The 20,358-nt window shown below is 42.8% G+C and overlaps 1 protein-coding gene and 2 non-coding genes across 3 annotated transcripts in view; 2 read left to right on the top strand and 1 right to left on the bottom strand.

Annotated features, from left to right (window-relative positions):
* The window catches only part of LOC145415663 (cytosolic carboxypeptidase 1-like), a 340,545-nt gene that overhangs the window by 235,104 nt on the left and 85,083 nt on the right, over positions 1-20,358 (bottom strand). The gene's annotated exons all lie outside the window — the stretch shown is intronic.
* Positions 7,595-7,713, top strand: LOC145415845 (5S ribosomal RNA). The gene has a single exon (XR_013900151.1). It is a non-coding gene; the product is annotated as a 5S ribosomal RNA (ribosomal RNA).
* LOC145415864 (5S ribosomal RNA) lies at positions 14,233-14,351 on the top strand. Its single transcript, XR_013900168.1, has one exon. It is a non-coding gene; the product is annotated as a 5S ribosomal RNA (ribosomal RNA).

Genomic DNA, 20,358 nt, shown 5'->3' with positions numbered 1-20,358 from the left:
AAAGATTGGGAAATGAGCAAAAGAAGGGGAAAGTCGAGTGACACAAGGAAGGAAAGTAGCTGGTGCTATGAAGGCCTTGATAAAAAACAGAGGCTTGGTGTTGTAGGTGCATGAGACTTACATGAAGGAGTGTTAGTGCCAACATTAACATATGGGTGTGAGAGTATGGTGTGGCATAAAAACGAAAAGTCAAGAGTTAGAGCAGTGGGTGGGTCTGCTGAAATATGTATGTGGTGTACAGAGCGTGGACAGGATACTGAATAATATGATTTATGAAAGTTGCAGAGTGAGAAAGTCTGAGGACACCAGAATCAAAGAGAATGTACTGAGATGGTATGGTCCTATGGAGAGAATGGATGATGACAGAGTGGTGACACAAGTCTATCTGAGCAAATTTGAAGGAGGAAGGAGGTAAGGTAGGCAAAAAAGAAGTTGAAGAGATGATGAATGAGTGTGTGGGGAAGAGAGGTATGGAAGTTCGTGAGGCTAAGGGACTGGCAAGAGATCGAGCTGGGTGGATGAATTTTGTACAAAGAAGCATATGACCAGGGATTTGGCACCCCTTTTCAATGTGACAGTGCTCAGACTGACTTGACTGGATAGGTATATGTGAAGTTACAGTACGTGGTGGAAACCTTTTGGCTGATCGGATGAAGCCAGGATTGCGTGGGCTTGAATGATGAGTGAAAGGAAGCGTGACCCATTGAACTGGGCAAACTTTGGCAAGCTGGATGCTGTTACTTATCACCCAACCCTAGGGTGGGAAAGAAGGTCCGGATGATGACGATAATGAGAAAATACTATGGGCAATGCATCATGGACCAGGTACAACATAAACTATAAGTTTTGAAGGCATAATTATCAAACAGATACTTCACAAAAACAAAACTAACTAGCTTTTATTAACCTAAGAACCCCTTCAACTGGAGAGAGGTATCTAAGTTGAATTACTGATAATTTGACAGTGGTCAGAATCAAGTAAAGGATATCCTCTGACTGGAGGGATTTATGAAGCCTGTTTCTAACCTCTCCAGCCAGAGAGGTCTCCCTTCAACTGAACAAACTTGTACGGCCAATGCCAGAATAAAAAAGTAGATGCCTTCAGACTGAAAGGGGTTAAGAGCACCTCTGAGACCAGGTCAGCACAAAGAAAATGGTCTTACAAAACCAGTAAAAAAGAGGGATTTACAGAAGAAGCAGTTTGGCTGCACAGACAGGCTAAACTGACCAATGTAGTTCAAACACACAACAAGCAGAAAATACTGAAGTCAAATGAAAATTCTAGAACTCAGAAAATTTTCAAACTTAGCTTACTAATAAAGGAGATGGCTTGTTTTTTTTAATACATTGCTAGTATAGCAGCAAAATTCATAGTGTGGCCAGATACCTGCATGTAAAAAACAATTATAAAACAGCCTCAGTAGTCCTCCCAGGAAGAAGGTGGAGGGGAATGACTCTGAAGAACCAGCTAAGCAGTCTGACTGTGCAGTGTGTTTAATCAAAACAGAACCCAAATTCACTAATAGAAAATAAACATGTCTATCTATCTATCTACATACCTTGGCTGCTTCCCCCAAAGAAAGGGAGGTAGCCGAGACAGGACAACACACTCCCAGTTTACTCATCCACTCAAACACATTCATTTGCATCTTAGCCCCATGGGGAGAAGGGACAGATCCTCACTGTACCACAACACACAAGGGTCAACTGCACAGTGCAATCAGCGACATCCACAGCAGGGCCCGACAGCAGAGCTGGTTTACCCCTGCCACATCATAATAGACCCATCCCTTTACCCGCACCTAACCCGATCAGCTGATCAGACCAAATGCGGGAGAATATCCCCTCAAGGCTGCGTCATTATTTATTCATTCACAATTTCTCTCCAATCATTTCTATCATGCGCAGCCACCCTTCCTTGCTCAACAGACATCCCTCTCGCATCTAATGCTCTCTTCACACTGTCTATCCATCTTATTCGTGGTCTTCCTCTCAGCCTTACACCTCTCACATCCGATCCAGTTATCTTTTTCACCAATCATTCATCATCCATTCTCTCCATATGCCCAAACCATCGCAACACCCTCTGCTGAATTCGATCAGCCATCTCCCTAACAACTCCATTTCTCCTTTGCACTTCTTCATTTCTCACTTGATCCATACGTATCACTCCACACATACTTCTCAGAAACCTCATCTCCAGTACATTCAAAATTTTCGTCTCTGATACACCCATATTCCATGTTTCAGCCCCATATAACGCAGTTGGTACCACAACATCCTCATACGGCCTTCTCTTTACATCCATTCTAAGCAAACAACATCTAAACACTTTTTTCATTCCTCCCAGCACCTTTCCTACTTCATTCACTCTAAATTTCATTTCTGCATCTATTTTTCCATCCACAGCAACATATGACCCTAAATACTTAAAGCACTCCACCTCCTCAAGCAACTTACCATTCAAAACTTTATTTATCCTTATATCATCTACCAACCGCGTACACTTCATCACATTGCTCTTATTCTCATTTACTCTCAATTTCCTCCTTTCACACACCTTTCCAAACTGCTGTACCAACTGTCTCAATCTCTCCTCTGAATCAGCCACCAGTGCAGTATCATCCATAAACAGCAGCTGATTCAGATTCCACTCTCTACCATCAGCATTCACCAGACTCAAACCTCCACCTAACACTTTTGCTTCCACCTCCCTTACAACACCATCCATATAAATATTAAACAACCAAGGTAACATCACACTTCCTTGCCACAGCCCCGCTCTCAGAGAAAACCAATCACTGACAGTATTTCCCACTCTTACACATGCTCTATTATTTACATAAAAACTTTTCACTCCTTTTAGCAACCTACCCTCAAGTCCATACAATCTTAAAACAGTCCACAAAGCCTTCCTATCAATTCTACCATAATCTCTAAATCCATGAATGCCCAAAACACAGCCTTATCTTTCGCTAAATACTTTTCACATACTTGTCTTACAGCAAATACCTGATCCACATATCACCTCCCTCTCCTAAAACCACACTGCTCATCATCAATCACTCCCTCTGTACCCTCTCTAACTCAATTAACACTACCATACACCTTACCTACAATACTCAACAGACTTAGACTCCTAAAGCTGGTACATTCATACTTATCACCTTTACCTTTAAGCAACAGAACCACACAAGCATATGTCCAGTCTACTGGCACCATACCTCTCACAAAACACACATTCAACAGTCTTACTAACCACTCAACAATAGTTGCTCCACTACCTTTCCGGCATTCCACAACACACCCATCTATACCTGCAGCTCTCCTGTTGTCATCTCCTTTACTGCCTCCTGCACTTCCTCCATCGTGATCAAAGAATCATTCAACTCTTCCAAAACATTTATTCCTTGCACTCTTCCATCTATCACAATCTCAGCCTCCCTCTCCTCCTCTACATTTAACAATCTTTCAAAATACTCCCACCCTCTCTTTCTTACTGCATCCATCTCAATTAACATCCTTCCATCCTCTGCTTTTACTCACTCTTCCTTCCAGACTCTCCCTTTCACACCCTTTTCACCTCCTTCCAAAAAATTCTCTTATTCTGTTGAAAATTCTCAGTCAACTGCCTACCCCACCTCTCATCTGCTGCCACTTTAGCATCATGCACAGCCCTTCTCGTCATATTCCACTTTTCCTCATACCTCTCATATGACACCTCATCCTTACTCTGCAACCACACTTCATATGCACATCTCTTCTCAGCCACAGTCATACTTACTCCCTCACACCACCATTCACTTCCCTTTCTTACACCACCACTTACTAGTCTCACACCACACACCTCTTCCACATGCCCCACCACAGCACTCTTAAACAACTGCCATTCCTCCTCCACACTGCCATTTTCCTGATCTTTCACTGTGTTCCACGCATCTTTCAATTTCTCCTGATACTCTACCATTTTCTCTCTTTTATCCAACTCACTCACATTCAAAACCTCCTTGCCACACCTAACTCTCCTAGCTCTCACCTATCTGTTACCTACTCTCAACTTTCCCTCCACCAGGTAGAGGTCAGACATACCTCCCCTCTCCCCTCTCAAAACTCTCACATCCAACAATCTTCCTCTTACATTCCTGGACATAACCACACAGTCTATCAATGCTCTCTCAACCATCCTGCCACCCTGCTGTCTCATCCATGTATACTTTTAAATATCTTTCTTCTCAAACAATGTATTTCCAATCACCATCTCCTCTCAACACACATCCCTATCATTCAGTCCCCATTTTCATTTCTTCCAGGCACACCATGCATACCAACTACACCTTCAACTGCTACATTTCCCACTCAAGCATTCAGATCTCCCATCATTACCACATTCACATTCACTCCAAAACTCTGCAGACACTCATCAACATCAGTCCAGAAAGACTCCCTCTCTTCTGCATCTCTTTCGCTTCCAGCCCCATGTGCACTCACAAATACCCAAAACTCACGTTCAAATTCACCCACATCAGTCTCGGTGATACCTCCTTCCATTCAATCACACACTGCTGCACTTCCAGGCTCACTAACAAGGCCACACCTTCTCTTGCCCTTCCTCTATCAACACCTGACATCCTTCCATTCACACTTCCAAACTTAGACTCACATTTCCCTTTCACCTTTGTTTCACTCAAAGCTAACACATCCAACCTTCTATGCACAAACATTCTCCCCAGTCTCCTCCCTTTTTGCCTCAATCGTACTACATCCATGCATATTCATCGACCCAATCTTCAGGGTACGGGGATAACTCAATTCCCCATCCCTTTCTAGTCCCTGTCTCCTTTTAGGAACTAAAATAAATAGAGAAGGAGGTCCCAAGCCCCCTCACCCCCCCCTTTTAGTCGCCTTTTACGACACGCAGGGAATACAGTGAAGAATTCTTCCTAACACAACCTGGCCGCAGAGCCATAGTCCGTAGTACCACCTCACTGTGCGGCCAGATTGTGTCCCTCTTGCCACATAAAGAAATAAACGAAATTAACACCAAGTCATGAAAACTTACGACTGAAACAGGCCTGAATGGATGGATATCAAGAGTGGAAAACAAAAGAGACTGCCATACAGATATAATTACAGCCAGCGTGGTGCTAAGGTTAATAATATCACAGCCACAAAGGAATGAACCTTATTGCTGCCGGCTAGCCAGGGATGGGCCCTGTCCTGCCACAATGTTTGAAAAATTCACAGTCTCACAAAACTTATCCTCTTCACTTGATGATACATGTCATTATAATGAAGCTACCACCAGATAATTTTATTCAAAGATTACATTCAACTACAGCAATGAAGGGACTAAAGGAGGCCATATATAAAAACCCCTTCAGTTCTCATGGTCTCTCCAAGGCAAAATAAAATTATCTGATGGCAGCAAGAATAAAATAGTAATTATGTTCTGAAATGAAAGGGTTAAGGGAGCCCTATGGAGTTACTGCTCTACCCCACTTAATTTCTGAGAGTGTGGAGATGGTTCCCTTACTCTTAAGAATATAGTGACAATTGCAAGAGCAACTGGAAACTACCCTTCCGAAAGCCTATTTGATCTTCCCTGAGATGAGAGGAATCTTAAGGATTTGAAAGCTGGTAGCTGATTGGCTCTTGCAGCTGTTGTGAAGCCTTTCTCTGGAAATGAGATATTTAAAAAAAATTTTTCATAAGGGTTACAGTAACGTTTGTGATGAGAAGAATGCTGAAATAAACAACATAAAGATATTTGCCTAGAGTATACAACAATGCCTTAGAAAGTTTACTTGATGGCCTATAAGGATATGCATAAACTTTTAGACTCTTCTGCCACATCAACACTGTTGGACAATGCTTTTATGAGTTACCTGATATTTTCCACTATTTAAAAAAAAATCAAGGTAAATTATAAGTATACGTGGCTGGGGAATGGTCGGGAGAAAGAGGGATGTGAGAAGAAAAAAAGAAATCAGTAGAATGGAAGTTGTGGAAGCAATGAAGAAAGTTGAATCAGAGAAATCCCCAGGAATTGATGGAGTGTGTGGTGAAATCCTGAAGCATGGGGGAGAGAGAGTTGTCAAATGGATATGGCAGATGTGCAGACTGGCCTAGGAGGAAGGTAGAGTCCCAGAGGATTGGAAGTCAGGTATAATTATTCCCCTGTACAAAGGAAAAGGGGAAAAAGAAGTGTGTGGTAATCACAGGGGCATTTGTCTTCTTAGTGTAATAGGAAAAGTATATGGTAGGATACATATTGACAGAGTTAGGGAAATAACAGAGGACTTAGTTGGAAAAGAACAGGGAGGTTGTAGGAAGGGAAGAGGTTGTGTAGATCAGATATTCATTCAAAGATCTTTAGTGGAAAAGAGTCTAGAGAAGGGAAAGAAATTGTATGTGGCCTTCATGGATTTGGAGAAAGCTTATGACAGAGAGGATAGACAAAGATTGTGGAAACCATTAAGAATATATGGAGTACATGGGATGTTGCTGAATGCCGTGAAGAGTATGTATGAGGGTGCTAAGGCTGCAGTGTGTGCGGACAGTGAACTGACTGAATATTTCTAGTTGAAGGTGGGATTGAAACAGGGATGTCATGTCTCCATGGTTGTTCAAACTGTATATGGATGGGGTTATAAAAGATTCAGGGTAGGGCTGTGGATGTTGGAGTGACCCTAATGAGAGAGGGCATGTGTGGAAACTCCCTACACTGTTGTTTGCAGATGATACTGTGCTGGTAAGTGAAGATGAAGGGGAGCTGCAAGGCTTGGTGAATGAGCTTGGGGGTGTGTGTAAGAAATGGAATCTAAAGGTGAATGTAGGGAAGAGTAAAGTTATGGTCTTCGAGAGAAGTGAAGTCACTGAATGTACAGTGAGGCTGGATGAGGAGGAAATGGAAAATGTGAGCGCATTTAAGTACCAGGATAGTGATGAGTAAGGATGGAAGTTTGGAGGGTGAAGTGCTTGAAAGGGTACAACAAGGAATAAAGGTTGTTGGTTCCTTGAAAGCACAGATAAGAAACAAGGAAGTGAGTATATGGAAGTGAAAAAGTTACAGCATGACAGTATTGTCATACAAACCCTAACATATGGAAGTGAAGCTTGGACCTTGTTGGAGGGACACAAGTCAAGGGCGATAGCAGTGGAAATGAGTCATTTGAAAGGAGCATGTGGAGTCACATGGAGAGACAGACTGACAAATGAAGAAGTGAAGGGGCGCTGTGGTGTGGATGTGATAGGAAGCATCAGGAGAAACACGCTGAGGTGGTTTGGCCATGTGGAGAGGATGGAGAGAGAAAGCCTGACAAAGAGAGTGTATGTGAGTGAGGTGGAGGGGGGAAGAATAAGGAGGAGGCCAAGGATGAGGTGGAGGGATGGAGTGGAGAGGTACATGAGAGAGGGGTGTGTGAGCTGGGAGCACGGCAGTGAAATGGCGGGGGACAGGGCGACATGGAGGCAATTTGTCTGTGGCCACCTCTTATGGGATTAAGGCGTATGGTAATAGATAGATAGATATATACAGCAATATTGCAACAGTATTTAAAACACACTTATTAAACCTTCAAAATTATAATATTACGCCAACGGCCACACCACGCTGAGTACACCGCTTCCCGTCTGATCAGCGAAGTTAAGCAACGTTGGGTCTGGTTAGTACTTGGATGGATGACCGCCTGGGAACACCAGATGCTGTTGGCATAACGTTCTCCCTACGTGTCAAGTGGGGTTGGTGGAGGATTAGTGCCCCTCCCTGTAAAACAATTAACTCTAAGCCCTTGGCCACCCCGTTTGGGATACATGGTGTCTGGCAATGAATGAATGAACGAACATTCACCTAGAATTTTGATGAATGACTGGTAGACACATGAAGGAGGGGATAGACAACTAGCAGGAATGGCAGCCAAAAGAGGTGGGAAGTATGAAGTCATTCCAAGGCATTATCCTCACAAGTTTTTCCTCCCAGGATCAGCCCATGCTATCTCCATTAAAATTTCCTATCAATTTCTGATTGGAGATATGAATGGAAAAGGAGGGAATGTGAAAATGGATGGAGTAGTTAGTGAGTGAGGTGTGCCTGTAGAGATGGATGAGAATGGCAATGCATTAGTGGACATCTGTGCCAGGAGGGGGTTGGTGATAGCCAATAGGACAGGAGGAAGTAGTATATGCAAGGAGGGTGGAAATGTTACAAGAGGATGGAAAAAGAGCACATTATAAGAGGGAAGTGGAGAAGCGATTGGGTAAATATGAATTGAAGCAGATGAGGGATGTGGAAGGTGTGTGCAAGATATTCACAGAAGAAATCTATGCAGGTGTGAGGTGGTGTGTGGGATGAAGAGAAGACGAAAAGGGGTGCAGAGAACAGCATGGTGGAATGAAGAGGTGAGACAGGCTGTGGCACAATTGAAGAAAGCATATAATAAGTCGATGAGAAACAGAGGCATGGAAGAAGTTGAGAGATGGAAGACAGAGTTGTATGTAGAGAGGAAGAGAGAGGTGAAAAGATTAGTAAGAAAGAGTAAGAAGACAGTGGATGAGGAATTTGGAAGGAATTTGAGTGTAAAGTGGAGGGAATGTAAGAAAATGTTCTGGAAAGAGGTACAGTCAGACAGGGTGTCACAGAAGTTAGTTGGGGAGTGAAAGATAAAAATGTGTCTGTCCCCCTTTATTAATACTGAAGATGACAAAACAAAAAAAGTTTCAAAGCAAGCCTGAGGACAGTAAATCACCCATGGGGATGAGGGTAGGTTCATGGAATGTGGGAAGTTTGAGGGGAAGAGCAGGGGAAGTCGTTGAGGCATTCAGTAGGAGGTGGGTGGATGTGGCGTGTTTGCAGGAAGTCCGGTACAGGGGTGGATCAGCCAGAAAGATTGTTGGGAAGGACTGTTGCTATAAGTTGGTTTGGCAGGGGGGGACAGACGGTTATGGAGGTGTTGGTGTGATGGTTACGGAGAAATGGGTGGAATATGTTATGAATGTTTTAAGAGTAAGTGATAGGATATTGGTAGTGAAAATTCTGTTGGGAAGAAAGATAGCTGCGATTATATCGGCATATGCTCCACAGGCAGGATTGGATGAATCAGAGAAAGATAGATTTTGGGATGATTTAGTACGTGTAGTGGCTGGTATGCGGGATGATGAGATAGTGATTTTGGGAGGGGACTTAAATGGTCATGTAGGTGAAGCAGCACAAGGTTATGAAGGAGTGCATGGGGGATGTGCGTATGGTCTAAGGAATGCAGAAGGGGAAAGGATACTCGAGTTTGGGGAGGCAACGGACATGATTGTGTGCAACACATATTTTAGGAAAAGAGACAGTAGGTTAATTACATATGAGTCTGGGGGAAATAGCAGTCAGATAGATTATTTTCTGGTTAGGAGGGCCGATAGGAGGTTAGTGAGGGATGTTAAAGTTATAGGAAGTGAGGAGTGTGTGCAGCAGCACAAACTATTGATTTGTGATATGGTGCTTAAAGAACAAGTGATGAAAAAGAGGACTTATGTACCTAGGAGGAAAATATGGAAGCTGAAAAACCAAGTAGTAAGGGATGCCTTCTATAGCGAGTTGAGGAGAGTGGTGGCTGAACAGGGAGCTGTAGACAGAGGCGTTAATGAACAGTACAGAGCCCTCAAGAACAATTTCTTGAGAGTTACTGATGTAACATGCAGCTGGACAAGAGGACCACCAAGACATAAAGTAACTTGGTGGTGGGATGAGGGTGTAGAAGCTGCAATTAAGGAGAAAAGAAGGCTTTTCAGGGAATGGAAGAAGGGTGGTAGCAAAGAGGAATATTTGACTGCCAAGCGTAGGGCTAGAAGAGAGGTATACAGGGCAAAGTCTGAGTCACAGAGACAATTTTTTGATAACCTAAATCATGGGGAAGGGAAAAATATATTTAGGGTGGCAGGTCAGGTGAAGAGGGATAATCGGGATATCATAGGTGAGCAGTGTGTGAAGAATGATGAAAGAAGGGTAGTGGTGAACAGTGAGGATATTAAAGATGCATGGAGAGAGCATTATAACCAGTTGTTGAATGAGGAGTTTAACTGGGACAGGGAAGGTTTGGAGCCAGCAAATCCAGTGTCTGGCCCTTGGCCTTTGATTGATACTGCTACTGTGAGTGAGGCAATAGGCAGGATGAGAGTGGGGAAGGCAGCAGGTGTGTCTGGGTTGACTGCCGAAATGTTGAAGGCCTCAGGCGATATAGGGGTGAGTTTAGTCACTGACCTGATAAATAGGATTATTTATGAGTGTGTTGTCCCAGATGATTGGCTGAAGAGTGTAACTGTAAATGTGTATAAAGGGAAGGGTGATGCCCTGGAAAGAGGAAATTATAGAGGTATAAAGCTTTTAGATCAGATAATGAAGGTAATGGAGAGAGTTTTAGAAGGTATGATTAGAGAAAGAGTGAATATTGATGAGATGCAGTTTGGGTTTATGCCAGGTAAGGGGACCACCGATGCTATATTCATTGTTCGACAGCTTCAGGAAAAATATATTGGTAGGAGAAGGGATCTTTATTTTGTTTTTGTTGATTTAGAAAAGGCCTTTGACAGAGACTCTAGAGAGGTGGTGAAGTGGGCAATGAGAAAGCTTGGCTTGGAGGAGTGGCTGGTTAGGGTGGTTATGGCCATGTATGTGGGTGCTCACACCCAGGTGAGAGTGAATGGAGATTAGAGTGATGAGTTTTCCGTGAATGTTGGTGTGCATCAGGGGTCAGTCTTGAGTCCCATGTTGTTTATCATGGTACTTGAAGCCCTTTCACGTGACTTTAGAAACGGACTCCCGTGGGAGTTGTTGTATGCTGATGATTTGGTGTTGATTGCAGAGAATGAAAGGGAGGTGGAGGAAAGGTTTAGAAAGTGGAGAGATGGTATGGGGCAAAAGGGTTTAAGGGTAAATGCAGATAAAACAAAAGTGATGATATCTAGGGTTGGTGGTGGTACTGTCAAAGACGAGGGAGAGTGGCCATTTGCAGTTTGCCACAAGGGTGTGGGAAGTACTGTAATTCCATCTTGTGCGGTGTGTGTGATAAATGGGTGCATAAGAGATATAGTGGTATCAGAGGTAGACTGCGAGATAATGCTGATTTTATGTGTACGGCGTGCCGGGGTGAGCAGGTGGAGATTGTCAGACGTGAAAGGATTGAACTTGCTGGAGAATCTCTTGAGTGTGTGGAAGGGTTTTGTTATTTGGGAGACATATTGTGTGCTGGAGGTGGGGCTGGAGCTAGCTCTGTGGCTAGGGTGAGAAGTGATTGGAAGAAGTTCAGGGAGCTCTTGCCTCTCCTGACATTGAGAGGGCTCTCCCTACGTGCTAAGGGGTCTTTGTATGCAGCATGTGTTAGGAGTGTAATGCTGTATGGCAGTGAGACCTGGGCAGTGAAGGAGGAAGACATTCGCCGGCTCAGACGTACAGAAATGACAATGATTAGGTGGATGTGCAGTGCGTCCCTGCGTCCAAGGCCTGGAGGGGCTGGGTTTACAATGGAAGAGTTGAGAGGTAAGATGGGACTGGAGTGTATTGGTGTTGTGATGAGGAGAGGTAGATTGAGGTGGTTTGGACATGTGAAGAGGATGGGGGATGATAATTGGGTGAGGAAGGTGAGAAGTGTTAATACTGGGGGTGGGGTTATGAGGGCTAGACCGAGAAAGACATGGGACGAGGTCATTAAGTGTGACCTTAGGGTTAAGGGACTGAACAGGGAGGCTGCAATGGATCGTGCAGCGTGGAGAGCCGCCATTAGGTGACCAAGGCCAACACATGCAAGCATGTTGGAGCCTTTAAAAACGAAACGAAACTACTAGTGGAGAAGGGAGAAAAAGTGAGCAGATGGAGAGAACACTTTAAGGAATTGTTGAACATAGAGAATGAAAGTAATGCAAGTATCAGTGGCTGGGGAATGACTGGGAGAAGGAGGGAGGTGAGAAGACAGGCAGAAATCAGTAGGATGGAAGTTGTGAAAACGATGAAGAAAGTTAAAATGGGGAAAGCCCCACAAATAGATGGAGTGTGTGGTGAAATGCTGAAGCATGGGGGGAGAGATAATAGTAGAATGGATGTGGAAGATGTGCGACTGGCCTGGGAGGAAGGTAAAGTCCCGGAGGATTGGAAGTCATGTATAATTATTTCCCTTTACAAAGGAAAAGGGGAAAAAAGTGTACTGTATGTGGTAATCATATGGGCATTTGTCTTCTTAGTGCAATAAGAAAAGTATATGGTTGGATACTTATTGACAGAGTTAGAAAAAGAACAGAGGAATAAGTTCAAGATGAACAGGAAGGCTTTAGGAAGGGAAGAGGTTGTGTAGATCAGATATTCATTCTTAGATCTTTAGTGGAAAAGTTTCTAGAGAAGGGAAAGAAGTTGTATGAGGCCTTCATGGATTTGGGGAAAGCATATGACAGGGTGGAGAGACAAGGATTGTGGAAAGTATTAAGAATGTACGGAGTATATGGGAAGTAGTTGAATGCCGTGAAGAGTAGGTACAAGGGTGTTAAGGCTGCACTGCATGTGGATAGTGAACTGAGTGAATTTTTCTATTTGAGGGTGGCTTGAAACAGGGATGTGTCATGTCTCCATGGTTGTTCAATCTGTATATGGATGGGGTTTTAAAAGAGATACACAGTAGGGAAGTGGATGTTGGAGCAGCCTAGTGAGAGAGGGCAGTGTCTGGAAACTCCCTGTACTGTTGTTTGCAGATGATACTGTGTTGTTAAGTGAAGATGAAGGGGAGCTGCAAGGCTTGGTGGATGAGTTTGGGTGTGTGTGTAAGAAATGGAATCTAAAGGTGAATGTAGGGAAGAGTAAAGTTATGGTCTTCGAGAGAAATGAAGTCACTGAATGTAAAGTGAGGCTGGATGAGGAGGAAATGGAAACTGTGAGTGTGTTTAAGTACTTGGGTAGTGTGATGAGTAAGGATGGAAGTTTAGAGGGTGAAGTGCTTGAAAGGGTACAACAAGGAAGAAAGGTTGCTGGTTCCTTGAAAGCAGTGATAAGAAACAGAGAAATGAACAGGGAAGTGAAAAAGTTACTACATGAAAGTATTGCGATACCAACTCTCACGTATGGAAGTGAAGCTTGGAACTTGTTGGAGGGACACATGTCAAAAGTAAGAGCTGTGGAAATGAGTTATTTGAGAGGAGCATGTGGAGTCACATGGAGAGACAGACTGACAAATGAGGAAGTGAAGGATCGTTGTGGTGTGGTGGTGGATGTGATGGGAAGTGATAGGAGAAACACAATGAGGTGGTTTGGCCATGTGGAGAGGATGGAGAGTGAGAGACTAATGAGGAGAGTGTATGTGAGTGAGGTGGATGGGAAGAGAGGGAGGGGGAGGCCAAAGATGAGATGGAGGGATGGAATGGAGAGGTATAGGAGAGAGGGGTGTGTGGGCTGGGAGCAGGGCAGTGATATGGTGGAGAACACGGCAACATGGAGGTGATTTGTTTGTGGCCACCCTTTGTGGGATTAAGGCATCTCGCAATAGACAGATATACAGATAGATAAAATTTTCACATGTGTCTATTTTAGCCTATACAAAATCATATCAACTTGTGGCAGAAACAAAGGACTGCTCAGGGACTGTAGCCCTTCCACTTGGCAATAGAGACAACCATAGAAAGTCAGAGGTGAGTTCTGCCGATGGGGGCCCAGGATTTTTCTTGCTTTCCCAGGTAACCCTCATTTGTAACAAACTTACAGGAGAGACTGACTGTACTATGATTTTATACTCTTTAGCCTCCCCTTCCTGAATGATGCCTCTGTGAACAACAAGCACTGATCCATACCTTTCCTCTTCCCACTTTGTTCCCTATCCTTAACTCTCAATCCAACTCGGACTTTCATACCTCCTAATTTCCCAGTATCCCAGTACTGAGAGAGAGAGATATTCTACTGTTATGCACTGGAGGAGTATGTACTGTACTTTGTAGTCTACCATGTAAATGTTCAAATGTATTATGTAATTCTTCAACTGAGTGTGATTTGGCTACATTAATTGTTCTCTCCTGTAACAGCTGATATAAGCCAGGCACACTTGAAAACTGATCAAAAATTTGAATGGAGATCACATGGGCTGAGCTTGAGAGGAAAAATCTGTGAAGATATTGCCTTGGAACAACTTCATACTTCCTGCCTCTTTTGGCTGCCATTCCTGTGAATGGCCCACCTCATGTCTACCAATCATTCATCAAAATTCTAGGTATATATAATATCGTAACGGCCATACCACGTTGAGTACACCGCTTCCCGTTCGATCAGCGAAGTTGAGCAACGTTGGGTCTGGTTAGTACTTGGATGGGTGACCGCCTGGGAACACCAGATGCTGTTGGCATCCCTACATCAAGTGGGGTTGGTGGAGGATTAGTGCCCCTCCCTGTAAAACAATTAACTCTAAGCCCTTGGCCACCCCGTCTGGGATACATGGCGTCTGGCAATGAATGAATGAATGAATAAATGAGTTTTTAAATACTGTCACTGTACTGATTTTTATTTATCTTTCTTCTTCAAAATATGGGAAAAATTAAGGAACTAAAAAAGATTTGAGCAACAGTGCTGATCTGGCAGAGGAGTTTAAAAGTTGACACATATCTAGGCCATCTGATAAGCTTTCTAATGCCTTGAGGTTCTATATACTCTATACAAATATCTTTATATATTTTATTTTAGCATTTTTTTTGTTAAAAACATTATTGTAACCCTTACAAAAAATATATGAATTATTTCATTATTACAGAAAGGAATCAGACACCGCTGCAACAGTTAATCAGCTGCCAGCTTTACAGTCTTAAGACTCCTCTCTTCTCAGAGATCAGATAGACTTTAGGAGCTGCAAATTGCAGTATGACAACCCATTTTTTCCTCCATTAGGAGAGTGTGCAGGCACCTTAACCCCTTCACTCTAAAAGTGTTTTTCTTGGTGTATTCTTGCCACTTCTAGATGATTTCATCCAGATCAGGAGGGACCATCATTGCAAAAGAATTTCAAATTTAGAAATACAGTAAAACCTCGATACAACAGACTTCAATAGACTGGAATTTGCCTTTATCGGACTCGAGGAGCTACCGGACTAAATTCCTATATATCGGAAAAAGTCTGAAAAAGCCAGAAGAAGTCTGGACTGCCTGACCACTTCAGGTATGTTCACCACAATAAGGTAAATAAAAGACATGTTTATCAGTGTACAGTAGAGTATTGTTATATTTATTATACCATCTGATTAATGTAGTGAAGTTATAACACAGTACAGTACCTCAATGGTAGTCAAAACAGTGTAAAAACCGTTTGTGTGATCTGGACTAATGTCTGATATATCGCAAAAAGTCCGGGTTAGAAGGGGGAAGTCCGGATGTTGCTTTTATCGGAATTTTGCGTTTTTTGAAATGGCTTGGGCCCCAGTTGGTCCGTTTAGTGAGGTCTTACTGTACCTGTGATCTCAATTCACAGTTTCACTAAGAGGTCTTAACCAAGTTGCATCTAACTGCAAACCAGAAGCATGGAAAATACTGTATTAAAAGTACATCAACTTACTGAAGGGGTGAAAGAAACAAGAGGAAGCTCTTTCCCATTCTGTTGCACACAAGTACAGTGTGAGTGAAGAATTTCACTTAAACACAGCCAGGGGCAAGAACAATTAAATATTACTGTCCACCTAAACTGAATTTATCATCATCACCTAATCCTACGTCGCCCCATGACGAGCTTAGGTGCCCGGGGCTAGGCAAGTTGGTCCTGACATTTAAGATGACAGTGACCAGCCTCACTCATCCCTAAGTGGCATTAAACGAGCAATAAGCCCCAACCGCCCCTGGGATATAAACCTGCACTGGATCAATCCGACTGAAGCGCCTCAATTACCCACTACACCACCAGGCATCATAATCTGGTTATATAGTTACCAGCTAGCACAGCAAATGGTTTCCTGGTGTACAGGAAACCATTTGGATTGTCATTCAGTGGAGAGCCACCCACAGACAGAAGCAAGAGGAAAGAATGATGAAAAGAAAGACAGAAGAGGAAAGAAAGACAGAAGGAAGGATGAGAGGAAAGGGCAATCACCTGAGAGCAGCAGTATACTGAGTGAGTGCATGGTGAACGCCATAATAATGATAAAACTGACTACTGAGTTAATGCAAACGAGGTGAAGGACACCAAAAGGGTAGGAAATGCAACAGAATAAGGGAAAGCATGCAAACATTATCATGGCAGTGTCATATGTATAGTCTATGCTCTAACTGCACTACAGTTGTGTAAACAATAAATTTACTAGACTCAACAACCATTATGCACTGGATTCATTAGTCAACTGAAGCTCGTGTGTGCAAGATAAAGGATACCTTTGACAGCTACACCCACCAATGCAATACTGGTACTACAAAGATAAAAAAAAGTAATTATTTACCAGGGAGAGCCAAAAACTGAAAGTTCCATCCTGGCTAAAATATACTGTATACAGTAAACCCTCGATATAATGAACCTTTTCATAGTGAACTTCGGACATAACAACCCACCATTTCCAGAGCGAACTTTCGCTGGATACAGCCACCAAATGTTGCTATATCCGGCGGAAGTTCATTCCCTGGCATGGTAAGTGTACTGTAACAGTACATCATTGCATTACAGGCATTGTATTTATATGTACAACTTCATACAGGATGGTATTTACTGTACATATATTGTATAACTACATAAACCATTGAATTCTCCATGTGAAACTTCATAGAGTGAGTTGTGGTTGCACAAGTAGGACCAAACAACTCCACGGATATAGCGACCTAGGGTCGGTAATCCCTTGGTTAATAACGACCATCAGATATAGCAAACTTTCGGATATAACGACCCACCCCTCCTGCCAATTAGTTCGTTATATTGAGGGTTTACTGTATATATATATATATATATATACTGTATATGTATATATATATATATATATATATATATATATATGTACACACACATATATATATATATCATCATCATCATCTGGACCCCCTTTCCCACCCTAGGGCAGGGTGAGGAGTAGCAATGTCCAGATAGCCAAAGTTTGCCCAATTCAATGGGCCATTCTTCCATCCACTCATCAATAAAGCCCAAGGAGTTGTGGCTCCATCTGACAGGCTAAAAATTTTCAACACGTTCTGTAGCTTCACATATGCTTATCCGATACAGTCAATCTGAACGCTGTCACGTTAAAAAGGGGTGCCAAATTCCTGGTCATGTGCTTCTTCACACAAAGTTCATCCAGCCAGCTCAATCTCTTGTTAGTCCCTTAGCTTCACCAACTTCCATGCGTCTCTTCCTCACACACTTATCCACCATATACGTTCACCTTCTTCTTGGTCTACCTCGACTCTTTCCTTCTACAAATTTGCTCAGATATACCCTTTTCACCACTCTACAATAATTCATTCTCTGCTCATGACCATACCATCTCAGTACACTCTCTCTGATTCTGGTGTCCACAGACTTCCTCACTCTGCATCTTTCATGAATCACATTATTCCATAACCTATCCACTCTCTGTACTCCACATACTATACATTCCTCAGCAGTCTCATATCCACTGCTCTTACTCTTGGCTTTTCATTTTCATGCCACACCATAGTTTCACACCCGTATGTTATAACTGGCACTAACACTCCTTCATGTAAGCCTTGTGCAGCTGCAACACTCAAGTCTCTGTTTCTTATCAAGGCCTTCATAGCACCAGCCACTTTTTTTCTTTGTGTCACTCTGCTTTCCACTTCCTTTGCACATTTTCCTCTCTTTTCTATCACTGTACCCAGGTAATTGAACTCTCACCAATTCTAGTCTCTCTCTATTAGTTGTAACATCACACTGGGCATCACCCTCTCTCTCAATAACCATCACTTTACTCTTTTCTACATTTATTCTCAAGGCACAATGTTCACAGACAACTACAGAACTCTGCACTAGTCTACAAAGCTCTTGTCCGGTATTTGCAAGTAGCGCTGCATCATCCATCCATCATCCAATCCGTTGCCGCCCCATGGGAAGCGTAATAGCCTGGGGATAGGCAAGTTGGCCCTGACATTTAAGATGAAGGTGACCAGCCTCACTCATTCCTGAGTGGCATTACGTGAGCAAGAAACCCCAACCACCCCTTAGATATAAACCTACACAGGCTCAATCCGACTGGAGCGACATAATTACCCACTAAACCACCAGGCACCATAATTTTGTTATATGGTTATCACCCAGCATAGTAAATGGTTTCCTGGTGTACAGGAAAACACTTGGCTTGACACTCAGTGTAGAGCCAACTGTAGGCAGAAGGAAGAGGAAAGAGTGAAGGAAAGAAAGACAGAAGAGGGAGTGCAAAGTCACCCACTGGTAGAAGAAAGAGGAAAGAATGAAGGAAAGAAAGACAGAGGAGGAAGGATGGAAAAGAGGAAAGGACAAATGCCCAAAGCAGCACTACACTGAGTGAGTGGATGGTGAGCACCCCCACCTACCACTTACTGCATCATCAACATACATCAAATTTGAGATATTCCATCCATCACCATTCATTACCAATGCCATCCCTCTAACCATCAGTTGTGTCTTTATTTCTCTCATCATCCCATCCATATATATACTAAGCAACCATGGGGACATCACAGAACCTTGTTGCACACCCACACTGATTGTGAACCATTCACTTAGATGCCCATTTAGCCTTACACATGCCTCACTGCCATCATATGAACTCTCAACGGCACCTACCTGCTTATCATCTACATCGTACATGAGCAAAACCTTCCACAATCCTTCTCTGTTTACTTTGTCGTATGCTTTTTGCAGTTCCATAAATGGCATAAACACCTAACAGTCTTTCTCATAAGCCTTCTCTACTATCTGTCTCATTGCAAATATTTGATCCACACATCCTCTGCCACTCCTAAGACGACCCTGTTTGTCACCCACTAGGTCTTCTGACATCTCTCTTACTTTCTCTATAATAATTCTTCCATATACCTTCCCTACAACACTCAACAGACTTATGCCACGATAATTCTTGCACTCACTTCACTCACCTTTATTTTTGTACTGGGGTACAATCACAGCCCTTTACTTTACTGGAAGTTTGACTCATCCATGCCTTATTGCATATCTCCAATACACACTTCATTCCACTCTCTCCATTACACTTAATCATCTCTGCATACACCTCATCAACCCCAGCTGCTGTCCCATTTTTCAGCCACTTCACAGTGTTCGTCACCTCTGCAAGTGTCACATTTCCTGGTTCTGCATTCCTTCTCTGTATGTCCCAAAACCAATCATTTACAGTTGCTCTGCTCTGTCCATTTTCATTCATCAGACTTTCAAAATATTTTTTCCATGTGGCCTTTACTTCATCACCATGGGTTAATAATCTACCACTTACATCCTTCACACTGTCACATTTCTATCAATGAACATCTACCAATATGCAAAATTTCATGTTTCAAAGGTAAATACTATGGCTGTGCACAATGGCTTCTGCCAGGACCACCAGAGGTAACCCCTTTCCCCTGAGGGCAGCAACCCTGATCCAAATGAAGGTCTACCAGTGAGCAAAAATTAATGTTTTTAGATAAAGAAAAACTATGGCTGTACCTAATGGGTTTGGCTCCCTTCCCATAGAAGGGGGGCACCCTTAGAGGCTCCATCCTGTCTGAAACCTGGCTCAGGTGGAGACCTACCATTGTGCAAAACTATGTTTTCCTAATGCCCCTCTCAAAAGGCCTGAACCCCATTCTTGAAAAAGGTACAGCAAATCAATGAGTGATTATGATAAGCAAGTGAGAGAGTAAGTGAATGAGACATTTATGGACAAGCATTATATTTGAGCCCATTACGGGTGCAGCAAAATATTAACTAGGGGAAGCACAAAGTGCACACAGAGGATACGCAATGGGGCTGCAGCCTAAAGCTGACAAGGTAAGCATCCTCACATATACTTGCTAATGGGGGGAAGGGGAGGGAACTTGGTTTAAGGCAAAAGAATACTATAATAAGAAAAGTTTGTTAGGAACACACAAAATATGACTTAGGTCCTTGAAAACTTAAAGCAACAAAAATAACAATAATAACAACAAGAAGTTAACTGGCCACAAGAGTGAAGCTCAACCTCAGAGATGAACTGCAATAGAGTACAGTACACACACTACAAATATGAGCATACAATGGAAGTGGCCAATACATGTACACATAAAACATGCTAAGATGCATTATTATATAATGGTAATATAAAGACAGAGGTTCAAACTAGGATACCTACTAAGTAAGGCTGTGTGCCAATATGGAGATGTAGGTATTAACTTACCCTTACTACTGAACTGGGGTATTGAAA

This window comes from Coenobita brevimanus, chromosome 103 (genome assembly GCF_032717465.1).
Source record: "Coenobita brevimanus isolate Jiangsu-jjx chromosome 103, ASM3271746v2, whole genome shotgun sequence".
Taxonomy (NCBI): Eukaryota; Metazoa; Arthropoda; class Malacostraca; order Decapoda; family Coenobitidae; genus Coenobita; species Coenobita brevimanus.
This window is presented reverse-complemented; position numbering and strand designations above follow the sequence as displayed.